This window comes from Panthera uncia, assembly GCF_023721935.1.
Source record: "Panthera uncia isolate 11264 chromosome C1 unlocalized genomic scaffold, Puncia_PCG_1.0 HiC_scaffold_4, whole genome shotgun sequence".
Taxonomy (NCBI): domain Eukaryota; kingdom Metazoa; phylum Chordata; class Mammalia; order Carnivora; family Felidae; genus Panthera; species Panthera uncia.
Window position 1 is genome coordinate 55,937,946 of NW_026057585.1, and position 21,123 is coordinate 55,959,068.

Sequence of the window (21,123 nt, forward strand, 5' to 3'; positions counted from 1 at the left end):
AAAATTTTTTTTGAAATGTTTGTTTACTTTTGAGAGAAAGAGAGACAGAGACAGAGCATGAGCGGAGAGGGGCAGAGACAGAAGGAGACATGAAATCCGAAGCAGGCTCCAGGCTCTGAGCTGTCAGCCACAGAGCCCGACGCAGGGCTTGAACTCATGAACTGCGAGATCATGACCTGAGCCGAAGTCAGACGCTTAACCAACTGAGCCACCTAGGTGCCCTGGCTGTTATATTTTTTACTTGGGGGCAGGAACAGTAATTAAATCAGTAGTTTTTAGAATTTTTCTCCAACTCTCTCTCCCTGTTCAAAAGTTCCTGATTTTATTTTATTTTAAGTTTATTTATTTATTTTGAGAGAGAGAGAGGGAGAGAGAAACAGAGCATGCTAGCAGAGGAGGGGCAGAGATAGAAAGGGAGGGGGGGGGGGGAGAGAGAGAGAGAGAGAGAGAGAGAGAATCCCAAGCAGGCTCCACACTGTCAGCACAGAACCTGATGTGGGGCTTGATCCCGCAAACTGTGAGATTATGACCTGAGCAGAAATCAAGAGCAAGAGACATAACTGTCTGAACCACCGAGGCACCCCCAAAGTTCCTGAATTTTTACAGAGAGTGGAAATATTCTAAAGAGAGAGGAACATTTCTTGGTTTCCTGAATGGGGTTGGTGGATGGGGATGCCAGCTGCTCTACACAAAGAAGAGATACAGGGTGTGGTGGGAGTGGCCAAGGGAGGGGAGGAGTCTAGAGAAGGTGCAGGGAGGAGCTGGAGGCAAAAGCATTTGCAGGGAAAGGCACTTTGGGGAACAGAGATTTCTGAGGATGAGTTAGAGGAGGTTCTACTTTTTGATACAAAACGTAAACCTCTCACTTCATCTCCATTAAGAAGCCTTTGGTAAAAACCTATATTACTGTGCAGCGGATTTGGAGTATGGTTTGTGATACTCATTGATGACAACCTTCAGGATAAGTGGCTCAAAGTAGCTAGTTACATTCAAATTGCTTTCCAGGCTCTGGACAGGGCGGGGCAAAGTTACTTTCTATTCTCTGAGAATTGGTCCATGCAATGAAACTAAGCAGACTCACGGGAGCGGTAATCAGTTGGCATGCTGGACTGAGTTGCTTTGAAAGAGGATGAAATTGGCGATGGTATGGATGGGCAAAAACGATGAAGTTTGCTCTCAGATCTGAAGACTTTGAAGCATTTCAAGAACAAGGCAACAATTTTTAGGTGTCTTTCTTAATAGTAATGTAGGGTTGGAGAATGTCAAGGAGGAAGAGCTCATGGGGCCATTTTAGTCCTGTAGTACATGACAGATGGACGTCCCAGTGACAATAATCAGTGGACTCTGTTCTCTGGGTGTCTTGGAAGGAAGTCTGCACAGGGTGGGGAGAGGATAGAGGGAACCCAAGCCGGCTTTGCCAACTCTCCTTGTGATTGCCATCCAGTCTTAAAGGTTCTCAGGTCCCTCTGGGACCTTATGGTCAACTACAGGGCCCTTGAGATCTACTAGGTTATCATGACAGTACATTGCACGCTAAAATACCACGCAAATATACAGTACGATACAAATATGACAAAGCTCTAGACTTCACCTTGGCTTTGATGCTTCCAACTTTGGTGACCTTGGGGACTCATGTGACCTCTCTGAGCCTCAGCTTCTCTGAAGGAAAGCAGCGGCAGCAAAATTGACTCTGCTGGGTTGTTTTGAGGGTCCAAAAAGTAACATCGGCAAGTGTTTCATAAAGAGTACAGCGCTATCAATGTAAAGGCCTGTTGTAACTGATTTTACTGCTTATGGATTTTAGTATTGATCTCATGTAGATTAAAGAACAAAATGGAGCCTTTATATTAAACACCACATAGGGCATAGAGCTTTTTAATGCCCTGCAACACTCATTTCCAGTAAGAGGAAGAATGTAAGCCTTTCTGAAATGAAACACTCTTCCAAAACCATTTTATTTGAACTTAATTTTACTATGTGGCTAGCGTGGGCAGAGTTCTGTGGGTAATAAATGACTCACCCCTCAAGCTTTTCCAACAACAGTGAAAAGTTACAGCTCTTTGATTTCCCCAATAAAGAGTTATTAGCAGTAATAATCCCAGAGAATATTAGGTTTAGGTGCTGTGGTCCCTGTTCTCAGGGAGGCCCCGGCTTGAATACAGGAAATACTTCATGATAGCTCAGCAGCTAACGAGAATGGATGCAGAGCCCTGGGGCTCCAGGCTGCAATGGTGGCTGCCTCATGGAGTCAATCCACTAGCCTCTGACTCGCTCATCTCAACTTGGGTGTGACAGCCCTGAACTTACACGGCCTGCTGGATGGACAGAGGGCCCTGCAAGTCTCCACACACTACATGTCCCAAACCAAACAAAGCATCTCCTCCTCAGACCCATTCCTCCTGGTTGATTACCTGTCTTGTTAGCGACACCACCATCTCGCTGGTCCCAGAGAGTCAAGATGTTAGCATCTCAACTGGCATCATCCTCTCACTTCCCAAGGCCCATCAGGATTGGACTATGGCCAGCCAGGCACATCATCTTGTTGACGTTGGCATTTGTCGTGCCTTTCCCATTATTGTACCCGTTGTCCCATTTCAGGCCCTTATTCTCAGGTAGATGATGGAAGTCTTGCTTGTCTTTAACTAATCCCATCTGGATCTGGTTGTTCTGCCCCCCGGTGGTGTGTCCTTCCATATGATTTACTCTCCACTCATCTGCCATTCTGATCTGAAAACACAGATCTGAACATCCCACTACCCTGCTCATAAGCCTTCTATGGCTCCCCCCTGCCTATAGAATGATGTTTAAATTCCTGGGCCTGGTATTCTAGACCCTCCACTATCTGGTCTTTTTGATCATTCCCTGAACCTCGTTCCTCAGCTGCATTCAACTACTTGCTGTTTCTTAGACACACTTTGCTTTCGTACTTCTGTTCCTTTGTTCATGCAGTTTTCTCCACATGTCAGATCTCTGCCCATCCTCCCAGGAGATCCAAAAGTGGCACCTCTCCCAGAAGGAGTCCCTTAGCTGAAAGTAAATGCCTTTTTAACCTGTATGTCTACAGAACTTTGCATCTTGGGTCAGCTCTTATGTACTCACTATACCATGAAATCTAAGTGTCACAGGCAGGGAGCAGCACAAATGATACTTTCTCAGGGAGCTCACCTCTGAACTCTCCCTTTAAAGTATATTATCCCCTATTAGTCTTTTTCATAGCATCTCATTCTTTTCATGTACCACATTTATAACTTTGTATTTGTGTGTATGCTTATTGCTTAATATCTGCCTAACTTATTGCACTGCAAACTCCTTCTGGGCGTGGACCATGCCAATTTGTTTCTGTTTATCACCAGTGTTTACCAAAAGTGCTTGGCTCATAGCATGTGTTAAGTAAACAACAGTTAAGTAAGTAAACAAATGAATGAGATGTCTGCAACCCTACCTAGATTGTTAACTTCTTTTTTTATGTTTATTTTTAAGAGAGAGAGAGAGAGAGAGAGAGAGAGCGCAAGCGAGGGAGGTGCAGAGAGAGAAGGAGACAGAGGATCCAAAGCAGGCTCCATACTGACAGCGGAAACTCCGATGAGGGGCTCAAACCCATGAATCATGAGATCATGACCTGAGCTGGAGTCAGAAGCTCAACCGGCTGAGCCACCCAGGTGTCCCTAGACTGTTCTTGGGGATATCTTTGCATGTCACCATTCCATCTATCAGAGTCCTGCTGGCAGGCGCCCAACAATAACTGAATTAGATTTTAATGTCAGGTCTTTATTTCTTTCTGTTGATTGAGGAAACTACTGTGGCTGACTTGTTGGCCTTCAGATTTGTCCATGAAAGAAGAGTGATGGGAAAGTATGCAATTAGATAGACTTTGTTTGCGTGCTAGCAGATTTCCACATAGGAGGTCCCCAACATGCTTTCTGGTAAAAAAAAAAACAAAAAACAAAGCCTTCTCCTGGTAAAGCAGATTCACAAAGTGGATGTTAGCAGCCAAGAGGTAATTAACAAATTTCTGACATGAGTCTGTTCATACTGCTACTGTCAGGGGTAATCATGTTGGTTTAAGGAAGACCTTTTGCCTTGATGCAAGGAAGACATTTTGCCTTGATTCTAAGAGCTCACACATGAAAATGTCATTAGACATGGATTCTGGCTGCAAACTTAACATGTGCAGAAATTCATGTATGTGTTCCTGTTGTGGATGAACTATAACTTTAATGTGGGCAGGGCATAATTTGTTTGTGAATTAATTGATTAGACAAATTGTCCAACCATTCATCTCTTTGTTCTTTCTTTTGTTCTTCCATTTTTCACTCACTCATTTGTTGGCTCACTTGACAAGTATCTGAGAGGTAACTGTGGGCTTAGTAGACTGAACACTGTAAGCAAAAACACAACAAGTACCAGGACCATCCCTTGGTGATAGGTTAATCTGCCTACAGGGATCACAATAGGCTTTGTGGAGAAGTACCTATGGAAAAAAAGAGATCCTTCCCTTTGATGAATAAAGTGAGAAATGAGATTTTCATTCAGTAATTTTATGTTGCTTCTCTTTCTCGGATCCACTTGGTCATTAACCGTATCGTATGTGTATGTGTGTGTGTGTATAAGCTGTGTATGTGGGTCTGTATATGTTTATCTATCTGTCTATCATCTATCGTGAACTAGCCAGGCCTAAATTCTGGTTGTGAAAGAGAAATGGAGGAAATTAAAATTTCCTAACATGGGTTGCTCAACTTTCTCTCCCCAAAGAGTATCTAGGGTTTTGAGTAAAACCCACTGGCTTAACTCATTATCTCTGTCGTCTCTCATCTTTTGCCTTTAATTTTCGAAGTTTTATTTACTGGATACGTGTGATTAATATACCAAGAAGCAATAAAAAAATAACCAGCTGTGGCATTATTCCCCATGCATATGATCCCCTCAGATACACAAGAATCTACCAATACCCAGGTGAGGAAAGAGTTGGCACATGTTCAAGTCTCAAAAGTTGCCAGGGTCTCCTGGCACCTTTGGCTCAGATCATGGAGGTAGTGAACAGACCCTTAAAGTGATCCCAGGTATTCCTGAAATATTTCAGGCCCATCAAATAGTGTATAAAATGATGACATGAACACCCATGTGTCCACCATCAGCATAAGAATAAAACAACATAAATCTAATGGAAGGCCTCTGTTTACCCCTTCTTTAACTGCATTCCTCCTACCCTCATCACACCCTTCTCGACACCACCCCTTAAGGTAATCACTCTTCTGGATTTGCGGTGATTACCACAGCCTGCCATTATTTTCTAAAGGCCACAGGGTGTAATTTGGTATGTATGAACTTTAGATTCAGTTACTCAGCAAGGAGAATTTCCACTTCTTTTAGATATTCTTCCTTGGATTACCACCAAGTGCCTTTTTTTATTAGTTGATCTGACCCTCTGAAGATAATTTAAACTTGACTGGGGTATATAAGTAGGTGGCTTCAACTTGAGCATGTTGTTCCACAGGGACCATGGTCCAGCTTCCCATTAATTCAGTTCACTTATTGTGAATAGCAATAAAGATTGGGAGGAAAGAGGGTGATTTAAAGTTGAAAACTGGGTTATTAATCTTGGGGAAAGGCTAATGATGAGAAATTTGGGGAGTGTAATTGCCATCTAACTATTTTAGGGACTCATTCTCCTCCATACTCCTGACACCTAATTGGTCATCAAGTGTTCCCAATTCTACTTCTTAAATATCTCCCAATTCTGTGCCTCCCTCTTCAACACACACACATACACACACACACACACACACATAGTGCTTTTGTGTGTTGGGGCTCTTATCACTCTAGCCTGTTCTGGTGAAATAATTTCTTCACTCATTTCATGATTCTGCTCTCTCCCTTCTAATTCCTTTCCTTTTGCTGAATCCAGAGAAGTATTTCTAAAACATAAATCAGAGTAGTTTACCCCATTTTTGGGGACACACTTCAGGGGTGCCCCATGGCCTTCGGGATAGAAATCTAGTCTGCATAATCTGGGTCTCTGCCTACCTTTGTGCTTCATTCCGCCATCTGTTCCACCTCCCCTATTGCTTCAGTCATGTAGAGTTCTGTTTAGTGTTCTCCTCTTATGTAGATGTGCCTGAGCCTGCTGTCAACTCCTACTTGTCCTCCAAGGCTTAGGTCTACTGTCATTTCTTCTGGGAACCTTTCCTTGTTTGTCCCTTTCTAAGTTCTCATAAAACCCCAGACTCTTCCATCTTTATGCTCAATAAACTGCCTTATAAGGTCTTACTTGTCTGTCCCTCACTTTGGACTGTAAGCTTCTTGGGAGGGGGAGGGACGAGTGTCTACTTCTGAACCATAGCATCCGTGCCATGCCTGGTCCAATCCAAGTTTGTGAAATGGATGCATACATGTAAGCATGAAACTAGAGAAGGGGAACTGAAGATCATTCTCCACTCCAATGTAAGCTTCTAGAAGGGTGGGGGTTTTGACTGTTTCATTCTTTGCTGTAGCCTCTGTACCAACAACCAGGCATGGGACATAACTGGCACTCAATAAACAGCTGATGAGAAGCTGAACTCACATAAGACATTTTCTGTGTGACTCCAAAGGGTGGAAGTTTGACAGCGGGGAGAAATTCCAGGGAGATTATCTGAGAGACATTCTAGCCCTGTAATTAACCAGCAGGAGGCTCAGTCCTGTGCAAGCCTTAACCAGAAGTCAGGTTTGGCAGCATGGTTGGAACTTCCTTTTCACTGGGTAAATAGTTTTCTTTTTTTTTTTTTTTTTAACGTTTATTTATTTTTGAGACAGAGAGAGACAGAGCATGAACGGGGGAGAGTCAGAGAGAGGGAGACACAGAATCTGAAACAGGCTCCAGGCTCTGATCCGTCAGCACAGAGCCTGACGCGGGGCTTGAACTCACGAACCGCGAGATCATGACCTGAGCCGAAGTCGGACGCTTAACCGACTAAGCCACCCAGGCGCCCCATCGCTGGGTAAATAGTTTTCAAAACAGTTTGTAGACCACCTGGGAAACCCCTGCAGAAGTCATCCAAGGTGCATATTAATATTGCAGGTCACTGGCTAAGTCAGAATTTCTGGGGTGGCTCCACAAATCCGCATTTCCCCCTGCTTTCCACTTTCTGTGGACACCAGGAAGGTTCACCAATGGCATGAGCTACTCTAGAAGGATAGTGAAGCTACTCTGTGGGAGATCAAGAAAAGTTTTGGTGACTGATGTTGGGTAACACTAGGTATGTGTCTGACTCTCCCACTATACCCTCCTAAATAGTTCTTGAAATAGCACAGTGTGGGCACTCCAGATGATTTGTTGCAAAATATGAATGGGTTCACAGACTTGTTTAAAAAAAATTCAATAGGCGCCTGTGAGTGATGTTGTGTTCATTCTTTATATACTTAGGAAAGATGGAACAATTTACATGAACCGACAGGTAGATGTGGTTATTTTTTTGGACTTGAAATTCTTTTTATATTCACAAATAACACAACAGATATAAAGTCCTTAAATTTCTCTCTAACATCTTTTAAAGTTTTTTTTTTTTTTTTTGCTATTACATTTGCATTACAAATTTCCAGTAAGAAGGAATCTCTTAAAGTTCACTTGAAGTTGACCTGGAAAGGGAAAATGGCGCTTGAAATTGAGGAACCACAGTTATAATGACCTTAATCAATTTACAAAACACTTACCAGGAAAGAAGAAGTAAAGATACATAAATGTGGTGCACACAACATAAACAACTTATTTTATTTGGCAGAAGATACCTTTAGGGGGAGTAATGGAGGGGCTTATTCCTCTTTGTCATGTTTTATCTTTAGCACTTACAAAGCATTGGCATTTTCAAGGCACTATTCTGATCACCTTGATGCCTTCCTGCCTGGGATCTTCCTTTCAAATCAATAGAAATAGCAGCAGCAGAAAGAATAAAGAAATCCTTGTCAGACTGGGAATGCCTTTTTAAAATAAACTGGGAGGAATTCCTGACTCTCATATTTGCAATTTTCAGCAGGTGACCATGGATATGCTTTTGACTTAGTGAACAGATAACCATTTTTACCCTTCTGACTTTAATGCATTTTAATATCTGCATTTTCTATTGATTTGGATGTGTAAAGGAGATGATTAAAATGCTGTCATCCAGCTAATGGTTATTTGGTCTTCAAGGATACAGCCTGAGGCATTGCTGAATATGACCTCCCAGTACCCCATTTTTTTTACTTAATGGGGGGGGAACCTCTGTATAGTAGGTTGAATAGTGACCCCCTCTGACAAGTATATATCTATTCATAACATGCATATGTGATCTTATTTGGAAAATGGGTCTTTGCAGTTGTAATGAAGTTAAGGATCTCAAAATTAGATTGTCTTGGATTATCCAGGTAGGCATAAATCCAACGACAAGTGTCTGTGGAGGAAGAGGAGAAGACAGATATAGGGGAGATGGTAATGTGAATATTGGAGCACAGATTGGAGTGATATGTCTACTAGCCAAGGAAGATCAGGGCTACTGGCAGCCACCAGAAGCTAGAAGAGAGGCACAGGACTGTTTCTCCCTCAGAGTCCCCAGACTTGCAGACATCTTGATTTTCAGACTTCTGGCCTCCAAAACTATGAGCGAATACATTTCTGTTGTTCTAAGCCACCCAGTTGGAGATACTTTGTTATAGCCGTCCCAGGAAACTGATACATTATGCTTTGGACTCAGTATCTCCAGCTTATTGCCACCCCAGTCTGCTGCTATAAGGCTTATCCTGAAGTGTGAGACCTCCTGTTATAGTGTTCTGAGGGATCTTATCCCACAGTCTGTGCTGGGCAACTAGACTTTGAAATAATCATGACCATGTTGGGGTGGAGAAAACTGAAAAATAGCTGAAATTTGTTGTTCACTTATTATTTGTCAGGTGTTGTGCTAGGAGATTTACAATGCATTCATTATCTTTTTCAATGTTCACAGAGGATCTCTGAAGTCGGTTCCAGTATTTTCTTCCATTTGGTAAATGAGAAAACAGAGGCTCAGAGGATTTACCTAGAACAGTTCAATTATAGTGTTGAAACGAGGGCTGAGCTTTGAACCTGGGTCAGCCTCTCTCCAAAGTCTTCTCTCCAGATTTCAGGAAAAACAGAGAATTCTTTCATGGCCAGGTCATGCCAAGTAGAGCTCTGATATTCATGAAGGCATTTCTGGAGATGTGTGCGACTTCTTAGGTTTTAGAAATCACTCTACTCCAGTAAGGGATAATGGACTGACTCACTCAGGATTAGTGACTTAAATTTGATTTTCATTTAATTCCCAAACAATGTTATAAAAAATTGTTATGAACACTGTTACAAGTCATGGAATATTGAAGGTTTCTCATGAGTAAAAGAAACCACCAATATTAAATTTCAGATCTATTTGGTTCCCGAATCACCTTACATTGAAAAATGTATCCTTACACCATAAAAAAAAAAAGTTAGTGAATGACCCTCTAATCTCTGTGTAGGAAGGATTTTTTAAGCTTAAAATTAATGGAAGGAATCACAAAGGAAAATTTAGATAGCCTGACTACATAAGAATTAACTAACAACTATATATCCAAAAATATTTTAAACAATATTAAAGGGCAAGCAAACATCTGGAAAAATACTTGTGGCAAATGTAAAGAAAAGCTTAACAGTCTTAATGTATAAAGATGTCAAACATATTGAGAAGAGAAACAATATTATTCTCCCGTAGATAAATGAAGCAAGGGAATAGTGTGATGAATTATGGTATGTCATATGATAAGACATTAAGTAGCCATCTAAATGATGTTTAGAAAGGGTATTCAGCAGCAGGGAGATTCTCATTATAAAATGCTAAATCCACAAAGCAAGCTATAAAATATGTTCAGTATAATAAGGAAAGGTAGCATTGATTTAGGGCTCCTCATGCACCAAGAACTACATAGGGTGCTTTCCATGCCTTATCTCCTCCCTTCATCCCTACAACATGATGAGGTATGTACTATTACCATTTCCATTTTATATTTGAGAACAGTAAGGCTCAGAGAGGTTGAGTAACTTGCTTAGCATCATCCAACAAATTCACAACACAGCTAGGATTTCAATCCAGGTCTGTCTGTCTCCCAGTTGTAACTCTTCCTGTTTTTCACGGTTTACTATACCATGACTATGCTATGGATCACTTGGTGGTGGGATCATGCCTTTGTACTTCTCTTAGTACCTTGAAAACAATTAATTTTGCTACATTGTGTGAGGGAGAGCTACTTATTGATTAAGAGACTAGTTCTTCAACGTTTTTTTTTTTTTTTTTTTTTTTTTTTTTTAATTTATTTTTAGGACAGAGAGAGACAGAGCATGAACGGGGGAGGGACAGAGAGAGAGGGAGACACAGAATCGGAAGCAGGCTCCAGGCTCCGAGCCATCAGCCCAGAGCCTGACGCGGGGCTCGAACTCACGGACCGCGAGATCGTGACCTGGCTGAAGTCGGACGCTTAACCGACTGCGCCACCCAGGCGCCCCGAGACTAGTTCTTACCATTAGGCAGATCTGGGTGGCCCTGGATAATGGAACAGCCCTCAGCCCTCAGCTTCAGTTTCTCCAGTAAGTCATGATAGGGATTAAGTCAATTTGTCTGCTTGGGGGCTTAGCATGATGCCAAGTACATAGAATGCATTCAGAAAATGTCAGGTTGATACTGAATTGAATGGTGTCACACCTCTGTGTAATAAGAGAAAAAAACTTATTACCTTAACAGTTGGTATGAACATTTCTCTTAGGGAGGAAACTGTCTTTGTTTGGGAAAATAACCTTGATGATTTACTAAGAGTGTTTCAGATCAAAGGGTACTGAGTATTGTTGTAAGCCCAACACCTCCCTTCCCCCCAAAAAGGGGAATGGTTCAAACAGCTGCATCTAGAAAATTAGATTTCTTTTCTTCTCCTGAGAGGGAAGAGAAGAGTACACAGGGGCAGAGAATCATGAAGGTTGAGGCTGAGCTGGTGGGAAGGAAAGGAGTAAATTACAAAAAGTTAAGTGAAGTCCCATTGAAATCCTTGGCTGGTGAGATGGTTTAACTTTTTACATTTAATGCTTAACATGACATTGTGTTGTTGCAACATGAATCCCTCCTGTTTCTTCCATGAGTCCAGCAATTTCTCCCAAATACCTACTCACAAAACTCACAAAAGCTTTGCATGAAGTTTTAAATAAGTAGAGAGGACCTCTTTCATGACCTAGTGGACACAGGCCTAGGTAGAAATAGCACTCCCGAAATGGAGCCTGGATGACCATTGAATACGAACTCCTCTGAGAATCCTTAAAAATCTTCGGACAGAGTAAGCTGGGATTCATGTCGATACGGTTGACTCTTGAACAACACAGAAGTTTGGGGTGCTAACCCCCACGCAGTCAAAAATCCACGTGTAACTTTCGACTCACCCAAAACGTAACTACTAACAGCTTACTGTGGACTGGAAGTTTTACCAATAACAGAAATAGTCAATTGGCACATATATTGGATGTTATATGTATTATATACTGTATTCTCGCAATAAAGTAAGCTAGAGAAAAAAATGTGATTAAGAAAATCATAAGAGAAAATATGTTTGCAGTGCTGAACTGCATATATTTGTATATAATTGGGCCCACACAGTTCAAATCCACTTTGCTTCAGGGTCAACTGTATGTGGAGATGGGGGGACCCCTATTTGATATTTTGTTTACTCTGGTTGCCTTACTTCCTTTGCACATGACACGTGCTCAGCAGACATTTGTTAAATAACCAAGGAGAACAACAAAAAACATATCTCTGTGGCTCAGACTCTAATTATGTAAGAATTAACAGGAGGGAGAGACCCATGAGTTGGGGGAAAGTGGGGAAGACTTTGTTCAGAAGCTGTCACTTCTGATGCCTTGGAGAGCTGACCCAATAGTGAACTTTGCTGTTGTCACTGGGTTGATAGAGGCATGTGAATGGAGAGTATTGGTACAGCCAACCCGTTCTGTGCCCCCTTAGAATCTGGGGTTTGTTCTTACAGGCACCTCAAGAGGCTACTTGGATATCAGTGGAGTGTGGTCAGAAAAGGATCATGCCATTGCCATCACAGAGGAAAAAGGATCAGTGAGCTCATTTGGGAGGAGAGCGGACAACTCCCAGATCCAGGTGTGAGTGGTCTGGGCATGACCCAAGAGGAGGGGGATCGCTGAGAGCCTGAATGTGCAGACAGGGTGGGATTTAGCCTCAGAACGGTCAACTTGCCCGTTGCCCAGGAAAGGGCACCTTGGCTGCCTCTCAGTTGGAAGATATTATCTCCAGATGGAGTCCTCTGCCTGCTGGCAAAGTCACCAGCATTATTTGGTAATATTTTGATGTGCTATTTATGTGGAAAGGGGTTTTATTGACATATCTTTCACATCGTGCACAAACAGTTGTAGCTTTTCCTTCTGAAAGGGACTGCAGCAATGAAGATGGCCAATCTTGGAAAGGCATTAGGGGGCAAAGAATGGGCCGGGCCTGGGCTCATGCCCAACACCATGTGTCCTGGCTGCAGTGTCCAGGCTGAGGACTGATTTGCATTCAGGCTGCATCCCTGGTTGGTGAAACTGAACTCGCTTGTCGTCCTGATGAATCTGGCAAAAGCTCCAGACGAGGGGTGACAATGAAAGAGAAAACACTGCAGAGGGATGGGAGGGGAGGGCTTGGGGGAATTACCCAGGGGTTTTATGTCATACATTTGCCTGTTCATCATCTCCATTTGGGAAACAACAACTTCAGAAAAGCAAGCAAAGAAGTTCACCTTACGTTAGTGACCCCTGAAAAAATTGCACATCTCTGCTGGGAAATGTGTGCCTTCCCTCCGTGCAGCAGTTATTTCAGGCATTTAGCTTCCCCACACAGTGGCAACTCATTTACCCGTTCTCTCTCTCCCTCTCTCCCTCTCTCTCTCTTTCTCTCTCTTTCTCATGAAATCGCTTTAGTCAGCACAAATTTGGAGGCAGAACCAAAGCCAGTAATAGCATATCTCATGCTGCTATCAATTTTCCGCCAGAAGAACATTTTGGGACACAAAGTCCTTTGTCTATTTCCAGAAGCTCGATTCAATGACATTACATGAATGACTACAACACTATAGCGTGTTCTGCACCGTTTCAAATTGTAACCTAAAAAAAAAAAAAAAAAGGAAGAACTTGGATCGTGGCCAGAGCGTAATGATTTCAGTTCTTAAGAAAATCCAGCAACCATGACACCACATTCAATATTTTCTTGCTGTGGAAATTTAAGAATCGACTCTAATCAAATAGCAGCCCCACCACCCCATCCTCCATTTTGCAATGGTTCCTGTTACCAGCAGGCCTCCCACGTCTGTTTTGGCTTAAAAAAATAAATACGTTTACAATATGTTTTTAAAAAAATTGGTCTGAATCAGACAATTGTATATTCTGGAAAGTGAATGCAAAATGTAAAACAGGCTAATCATGATTCCAAATTTGAGGGCCCTAATTGATCCCATCCCAAAGGTAACATTCTATTTTAATTGACATGCCGAGATGGTTACAATTATGTAAAATAAAACTGGGCCTGTTGGAAACTCCATGTTTTCTTATTGAACGGGGATGGCCAGCTTTTATAATAGTTGATTGCAAAAGGATGCAACCACTTTGCTCATATTTCCTATTTTGGTCTGGCCCTTGTACATGTGCCATGGGGTCCCCCTCCCTTTCAAAAAAGTGTGGACGTCAAGGGGAATCTGACGCCACTATATTTTCCTTGGGGTTTGGGGAGGCACTGTGGAAAGGATCAGCATTTTCAACGTCCATTTTATAAGTCAGTCAAAAAGAGAGTAAGAGAGGGAAAGGATGAAATCGAGCATTTTCATAGCTGTTGGCAGAGTGCTTTTTCTGGGCCATTGTGACCACACGCACGAGCCTGTGCTCAGCATCGATGGGAAACAGATGGTAGTGAACGGGTGCAGAGCGTGCGAAGATCACACGAAGCTGGGCCCATGGGAGGGACCACAGCCCTTCCAGGACTTGGTAGAGTCTGAATAACAAAGCCCATAAGGAGCCCTCACCCTCTCTTGGACCCCTGCAGCCCTTCTGCCTCTCTGCTGAGAGCACCCCAGACTGGAGGCTAGGTCTCCCTGGGGATGCTGGATGTTGTGGAGGCAGGAAAGCAGGAGGCCTGTTTATGCAATCAGGAGAGGCAGAGGCCGCCTTGGAACACCTGTGCCTCTTGGCATCTTGCCTCCCTGGATGGGTGAACCAAGCGAGCCTCGAGCTGGTGATTAGTACTAATCACCCTCCTGCCCAGCAACGCCAGCTATGGGGGTGCCTTCCTATTGAATCTCCCCTCTACCCCTCTCTACCTCCCAGGAGTGTCAGTCTGTCCTTGTCCCCACTGGCCCCGATTTCGTTCAGGGCCTCATCAAGTCTCTCCTGGGTTGTTGCAGTGGGTTTCCTCGCTGGTCTCTGTCCCCAGTCTTGTTGTCTGTGACTTGCATAGAAGCTGGAGTAATATACAAAGCTGACTGTGTGACTTCCCTGTCTAAACCCTCCATGGCTCCCCAGGAGACTCAGAATGGAACGCAACTGTTGTTACTCATGTTCATAATCATTTGCCAGGCACTGTGTGCAGGGCCTTCGTGACTTTATATTGGCTAAATGAAAGTGTCTTCCTTGAGTACCTAGGCAGACTCCCCTGCACACAGGGCATTACACAAGTGTGCCCACAGAGTTCATCCTTAGCAAACTACCAGTGCTCTAGTCAATTTTTATCTGGGTCCATCTAGATCAATAACACAGTGAAAGAAGAACTCTTTGAGCCAACAGTACAGTCTGGACATACTCAACTCCCCAGGAAGGACTTTGGACGATAATAGTGTGATAAACAAAAAAGGTTATATTTTGCTGTTACTTTCTGCAGACCCACAAGACCTCAGGGCTGCACGGTCTTAAATCACCTTGTTCAACAGACTACCTTTACAGAGGAGGAAATGGAACCCTGACGGGGCTTTGTGACTCCCTAGGTGGTGAGGACTTAGTTCCGGGCAGGGCTGAGATGAGAACCAGGGCTCCTAGCCCAAGGATCTTGTACCGTGTTGGGCAGGAGCCCCAGGTGATTTGGGAAATAAGCAAAATGCCTCCATGGGACCTCCTTTAATTCCATTTCAATTTTATAACCTCCACTTCTATTCCTATTTTTATGTAATTTGTGCTCAAGTCCCCTGTAAGGGCCCTGTTCAGGAGAAGCAGCCTGGGACAGAGGAAGGAGACTCAACCCTGGAGTCAGAAAGACCTGGGCTCAACTCCAAGCTCTACCATTTTGCTCTATGAACTTTAGCAATGGACTTAGCTCTCTGAGCTTCAGTGTCCTCACAGCTACCTCACAGAACTGTCATGAGGATCTGATGAGAAAACACGTGAAAAGCTCCTGCCGTGTTATAGAAGGTTAATACATACCCAGTGCCTTTCCCTTCCCACTCCTCTTGAATCCCATCAAAAGTCACCCATCCTGAGTTTCTGGGCCATACTCTCTGCCATTTATTTATGCCATTGCATTTTTTCCCTTTTTGCACATATCCCAAGATGAATTGTGCATTTCCATAGGATCTTTCTGGAATAATTTATAATAGCTTTGATTACTATGTATTATACTATATAGTATAAGATATATATATATTTATCTTATATGTTTCTTTTATATAAAAAATTAAAATAAATCTTTTTGTCAAAGAGATAAATATCATACTGGGGCAAATAGATGAAGTAGAAAGAATTGGCTTTTGGAATCAGACATGCCTTTCAGTCCTCGTGCCCTAAATCACCAATTTCACGTCTTTGGGAAAGCTGCTTAACCTTAGAAAGTCTTAGCTGTCTCTTCTGTAAAATAAGTTTGATAATTTCACCTCTCCAAGCCTGATGTGTGGATGGAATGGAGTGAGTGCTTCCTGCCTGGTCCAGAGGAGGTGCTTCTGGGGAAAATGCTAGTCTCTCACTACCACCTGGTACAGTCTGGGGCCATCAACTGTAATCCCAACAATTATTTGTTGAATTATACTGAACTTCTAAAGCCTAAAGGGTTGAGTTTAATGTGGGTTGTGGTAGAGTAGAGGCAAGTTCACCAACAAACATGGCCTGGATTCCGTCATGTGCTAAGGAGTAGAAATTCTGGATGTATTCAGTGACTCACTGTGATCCCTTAATGCCTGAACAGGTTGGTTATCAGCAGAATATACACATTTCACAATATGCAACAAGATGACGTGATCTAGGCCGACAGCTACAAGGGTGTTTCCCAAGGTTTCTTAAGATGGAGAAGAAGGAATTTTTCATTTGAGTGGAGCCAGTAGGATATCCTGTCCAGGAGGAACTAGGGGGCGAGGTGGGGCTTGAGGAGAAGGTAACCAGCCAGAGCTTGGAGGAGGCCATGTTGATGGGAGGGCAGAAAGGATGGGCTCACTTGTAGCCTCCTGAAACACACCTTACAGTGTATCTGGAGGCGAAATTCTCAGTGAGGTAAGGGCTGGTGGCATATAGCTGCCGGGAAATGTGCATCATTGATGTTCACTGGTGCATTTATTCCTAATCTCCAATGTCTTTGATGTTGCTTTTCTATTCTACCATGTTGGGGGTAGTATTACCAGAGGAGGGGGTTGCTGAAAAGCAGTGGAACAGGAAAGCTATCGGTGGGGGGGACACACCAGTCCCAACACTTGCTTTGTTGTCAGTAATTCTTCCATTCACATTTTAAGTTTATTATATGCCAAGTATTGTCTTGGCCAGTGGCACAGCAAGGGCAAATGGTATCCACAGCCAAGGTAATGTATCTGTGCTCTCTCTCCTTCCACCCATTCAGTCCATGTTGTTCTAGAACTTTCAAGAGTAGCCTCTTTGTGGTGGCCCCACACACTGGTTCCAGAGACACGTGTCCCCTGTTGACTTCCATCCCGTATGTTTGTATGTGTCACTGTGGCTCTCACAGTGATAAACTAGACATAGCCATGCCCTCGAGTTTGCTGTCTAGTGTATAAGTCAGCTGAGAATGTGCAGAGAAAATCACAAATCATAATCGAGTTTCCTCAGTGCTGTGACAAATATACCCGTGAAGTGATTTGAGGTGAAGAGAAAAGGGGAATTGAAACCTGGCTGTGGTGTCAGGGAGACTTCTTGGAAGACGTGACATCTGGGATGGGGCCTGGAGGATAAGGCCGAGAGAGTAATTCGGGTGATGTGAAGGCATACTGTGTGCCAGGCACTGTTGTAGAAATCAAGATTACAGCAGGGATGAGCAAAAGAGAGTTCCTTCTTCCAAGAAGCATTCATTCTAGTAGGGAGATAATGATGGGCAGAGTGAACAGGTACAAAGAACAGGAGGTTTTAGGGAACAATATATGATTCAGTGTAGCTAGAACCTTCAGTCTAAGGGGTAGGGAGAAGCAAGGAGAGGGTGGCTTGGAGAAAGGCAGGACCAAGGATAAATTTTGCCCTGACGACAGTAGGCAGCCACTGAAGAGTTTTAAGCAAGAGAGTGACATTTCCCTTTTAGAAAAATAACTAGTTACAGATATGAAAAGTCATTCCAGCTTTTGGAATGAAATGAATTGGAAGGAGGAAAACTGTGAGACTTTGGGAAAATTATTTAACCTCTCTGAGCCTATCTGCATCTGTAAAATGGGTATATTGCCCATATAATAGGATTGCTGTGACCTTAAAATAAGGGAAAATAAATCAAATGGCTCTAGCATTACCTGGCCCTATATACTCTTCATGTTTCAAGATAATTTTTTTTTTTTTAATTTTAAATGTTTATTTATTTATTTTTGAGAGAGAGAGAGACCACATGTGGGGGAGGGACAGAGACAGAGACAGAATCTGATAGCACAGAGCCTGACGAGGGGCTCAAACTCAGGAACAGTGAGATCATGACCTGAGCTGAAGTCGGACGCTTAAGCAACTGAGCCACCCAGGAGCCCCTCAAGGTAATTGGTTTTTAAGAAACCCAAGTGCCAAGTGTATTTCAGGGAACAACTGTGGGAGAAGAGCCGAGGTGGGGCTGGACTGGGCTGGGTTACAGACTGAAGTCAGGGGCATAGACATTCAGCCCCTGATTCAGAATAGAGCTAATAATAATGGTTGCTGTGTGTCTAAGGATTCTTGCGGGAGCAGAAGTGTGGTGGTGGAGTGGAGGGGGAAAGATTACAACTTTGAGACAAATACGATCCTTGTCACAGAGTGAAAAGCCTTTGCTCGGACACACACCTTCCTGGGTGCGTTTGATTATAAGAAGCCAGGAAGAGCTTTGGGGGACGTCCAGATGGGTATGAAATAGACAAGAACGTGCAGACAGAGAAGAAACATAGGAGAGGAACCTAGGGAGACAGTGGAAGAAACCAGTAACGGGAGGCCAGAGATTCTGAGGGAAAGATAAGCAAGTGAGAAACCCCCCTGCAGGGATGGCTGAGAGATTTTAAGAACAGGAATGCTTAATCGCCTGATAGTGTTGTTCTATTGTGTTATGGCCCATCCCTGTTCTCCTATATTCTCAGTAAACTGTTCCATTCCTGTTCTCCCATATTCCAGTAAACTGTTTGGGAGGGAGTGTTGTCTGGGGTAAATCAAAGAAAAAGGTGGCATTGTGTATTTAAGTCAGCATAGAGCAGAAGAGGGCAGACGCAGGAGGGGAGACGCCGGTGCTTTCTAGATGTAGCAGGAACAGAAACCCTGCATAGCAAGAGATCAAGAACATAGAAACTCTAGAATCCACCGCTGTCTTGGGGAGACTGTTAGGTTTGATGAGGAATGGCGTGGAGGTAGGTCTCAGCAATATTAGAATCTCAACGGAGAGAGAGATCCTAGAGGACACTTGAGTTGCATATGGAATTTGTCCCAACTATCCCACAAAGCACAAAGACTTTGAGAAACTGTGTGGCCTTTTGGGGGAAACACCAAGCAAAGGCCCGAGTTAGAATCTTAGCCACTTCCTGCACATTTCAAAAAGGTTACCTATTCATCTACCACCTACTCATCTATCCACCCACCCATCATCCATCCATCTGTCCATCCGTCTGTCTGTCCCCCACACATCCAATGTTCCAGCATCTCTGTCTCTTCCTCTCATTGCTCTGTGGTGCCCAAACTGGTAAAGTAAAAAAGAACAAAACCAAAAACAATACCCCCCTCAACCTCCGAAACTCCCCAAAACAAAACAGAAAATCCTCTTCTATCCTTTAGACTTTTTCATGGCAAAATGTCAAACTTTAGTCTCCTTTGGCCCCTTTCCTTGCTTTACTGAAGAATTTCCTGAACAGTTACCTGCACTGCCAACAAGATCATTCTGAACCAATGTGGTCAGCTTCGAGCCTTCACAGTTTGCTCTAGATATAGGGATTTGGGACTTTACAATTTAACTGTAATCTATTTTCCGCCATTTTTGGAAGCTATTGAATAATATAAAATACCTTTCAAATCCTCTTAGCTTGCCCTGAATCTTTTGTTATTTTCCCTTTAACTATTCTGATTGGTATAGACACTGGGAGATTTTGTCTTCAGGCATTAAAAGGAAATGAACAGGGGCGCTTGGGTGGCTGAGTCAGTTAAGCATCTGACTTCGGCTCAGGTCATGAGCTCACATTTTGTGGGTTCAAGCCCCACATTGGGCTCTCCACTGTTAGCTCAGAGGCAGCTTCAGACCCTCTGTCCCTCTCTCTCTCTGCTCCCACCCCCCTCAAAAATAAATTAATATTTAAAAAAAGGAAACGAACAGGGTGTTTTTTCCTTGGAAGAATCCCAGTTATATTTATTATCTATCTTCATTTTATACAAAAACAATTTGGATAGATGGTTTTTATATTATTAGGAAGTCGCCAAAGTTCCCAACCTGACTTTGGGCATGTTGTGGTGAATAGATCTTTGGAGCCCAACTCCATACGCCCGATTCTGGGATGTAAGCTCTAGGGCAACAAGTGACCTTGAAAGTAGGTTGAAGACACTTTTCCGGAATGGGGTTCTGAAGGCAGAAATCTATAGCGTGGAGGAGCCTGAGGCTCTATCCTAAAGACAGAGGCAAACCTGTGAGCAAGGCCACGTGAAAAGAAGCATCTGGAGCCTTAATGATTGGCTTGGCTTCCTGTCCCTGTAGTCCACTAGTCCTCCAGGTGCAACCACTTAACCTACACCTGTGGGCTCAGCCATGCCCCAGAACCTGAATACTGTTCTCTCCCCATTTAAGGTGAGTTTAAGGAACTCTAGCTGTTAGTTCAATCAACCCAATGACTAGTTCCAAACGACTGAGATTTGCATTCGAGTTCCCCTGTTTTTCCTAGGGCTTACCCCATCCTGACCTCCTGGTACGATGTCTGAAGTTCAGTTTCCTAGGAACCAGTTCTCTAATCCCTCCTTGCCTCCCCGATACAGACCACACACCTGCCTGGATGTTGCCAATGCTGTTGAGACACTACTTAAACCAGGATGTCACTCACAGCTGAAGTTTCCAAATGCCAGTTGCTACCCTGCCTATGTTTTTCCTCTTTCAAGCATCTTCTCCATTTGTCCCCTTTGACTGGGGTTTGCCTGACCTCTGGATGAGGGTCCATTTTCATTTCTTTATTTGGAAGCTTCTATGAATTAGTCACTGTACTAAATCCTGTGAATACAGAGATGAATAAATCACAGCTCCTGTCCTCTGGGAGTTCCCAGCCTGACAGAGTAGACAGACATGGAAACAAATAATCCTACTCCATGGATGAAGTATATGTGGAAAGCCAGGAAAGAAAACAGGAAGAGTGTCCTACTCCTGGAGGGTTCAGAGACAGCTCCACAGCAGAGGAAATTTGAGCCTTAAAAAATGGGTAGGAGCCAGCTGCTCAGGTAATTTAGATGGAAGGAACAATTAAAAGCACATGTGTGTTTGGGGACGTGGGATGGTGGCAGCTGAGACTAGTGAACCGGGCAGACCAGTGATGACCTTGTATAAGATAATAACAATGACTCTGGGGGTGGTAAGCGTAGAGAAGGATGTTGTTAATAACACCATATCCAATGTTCTTTTTTATTGTAGTAACATAATATTAATATGAATAGCATATATAGTAACAATAACCACCAAATGAGTTTTCTAGTATGTTCCTGAAAGTTTCCAACAT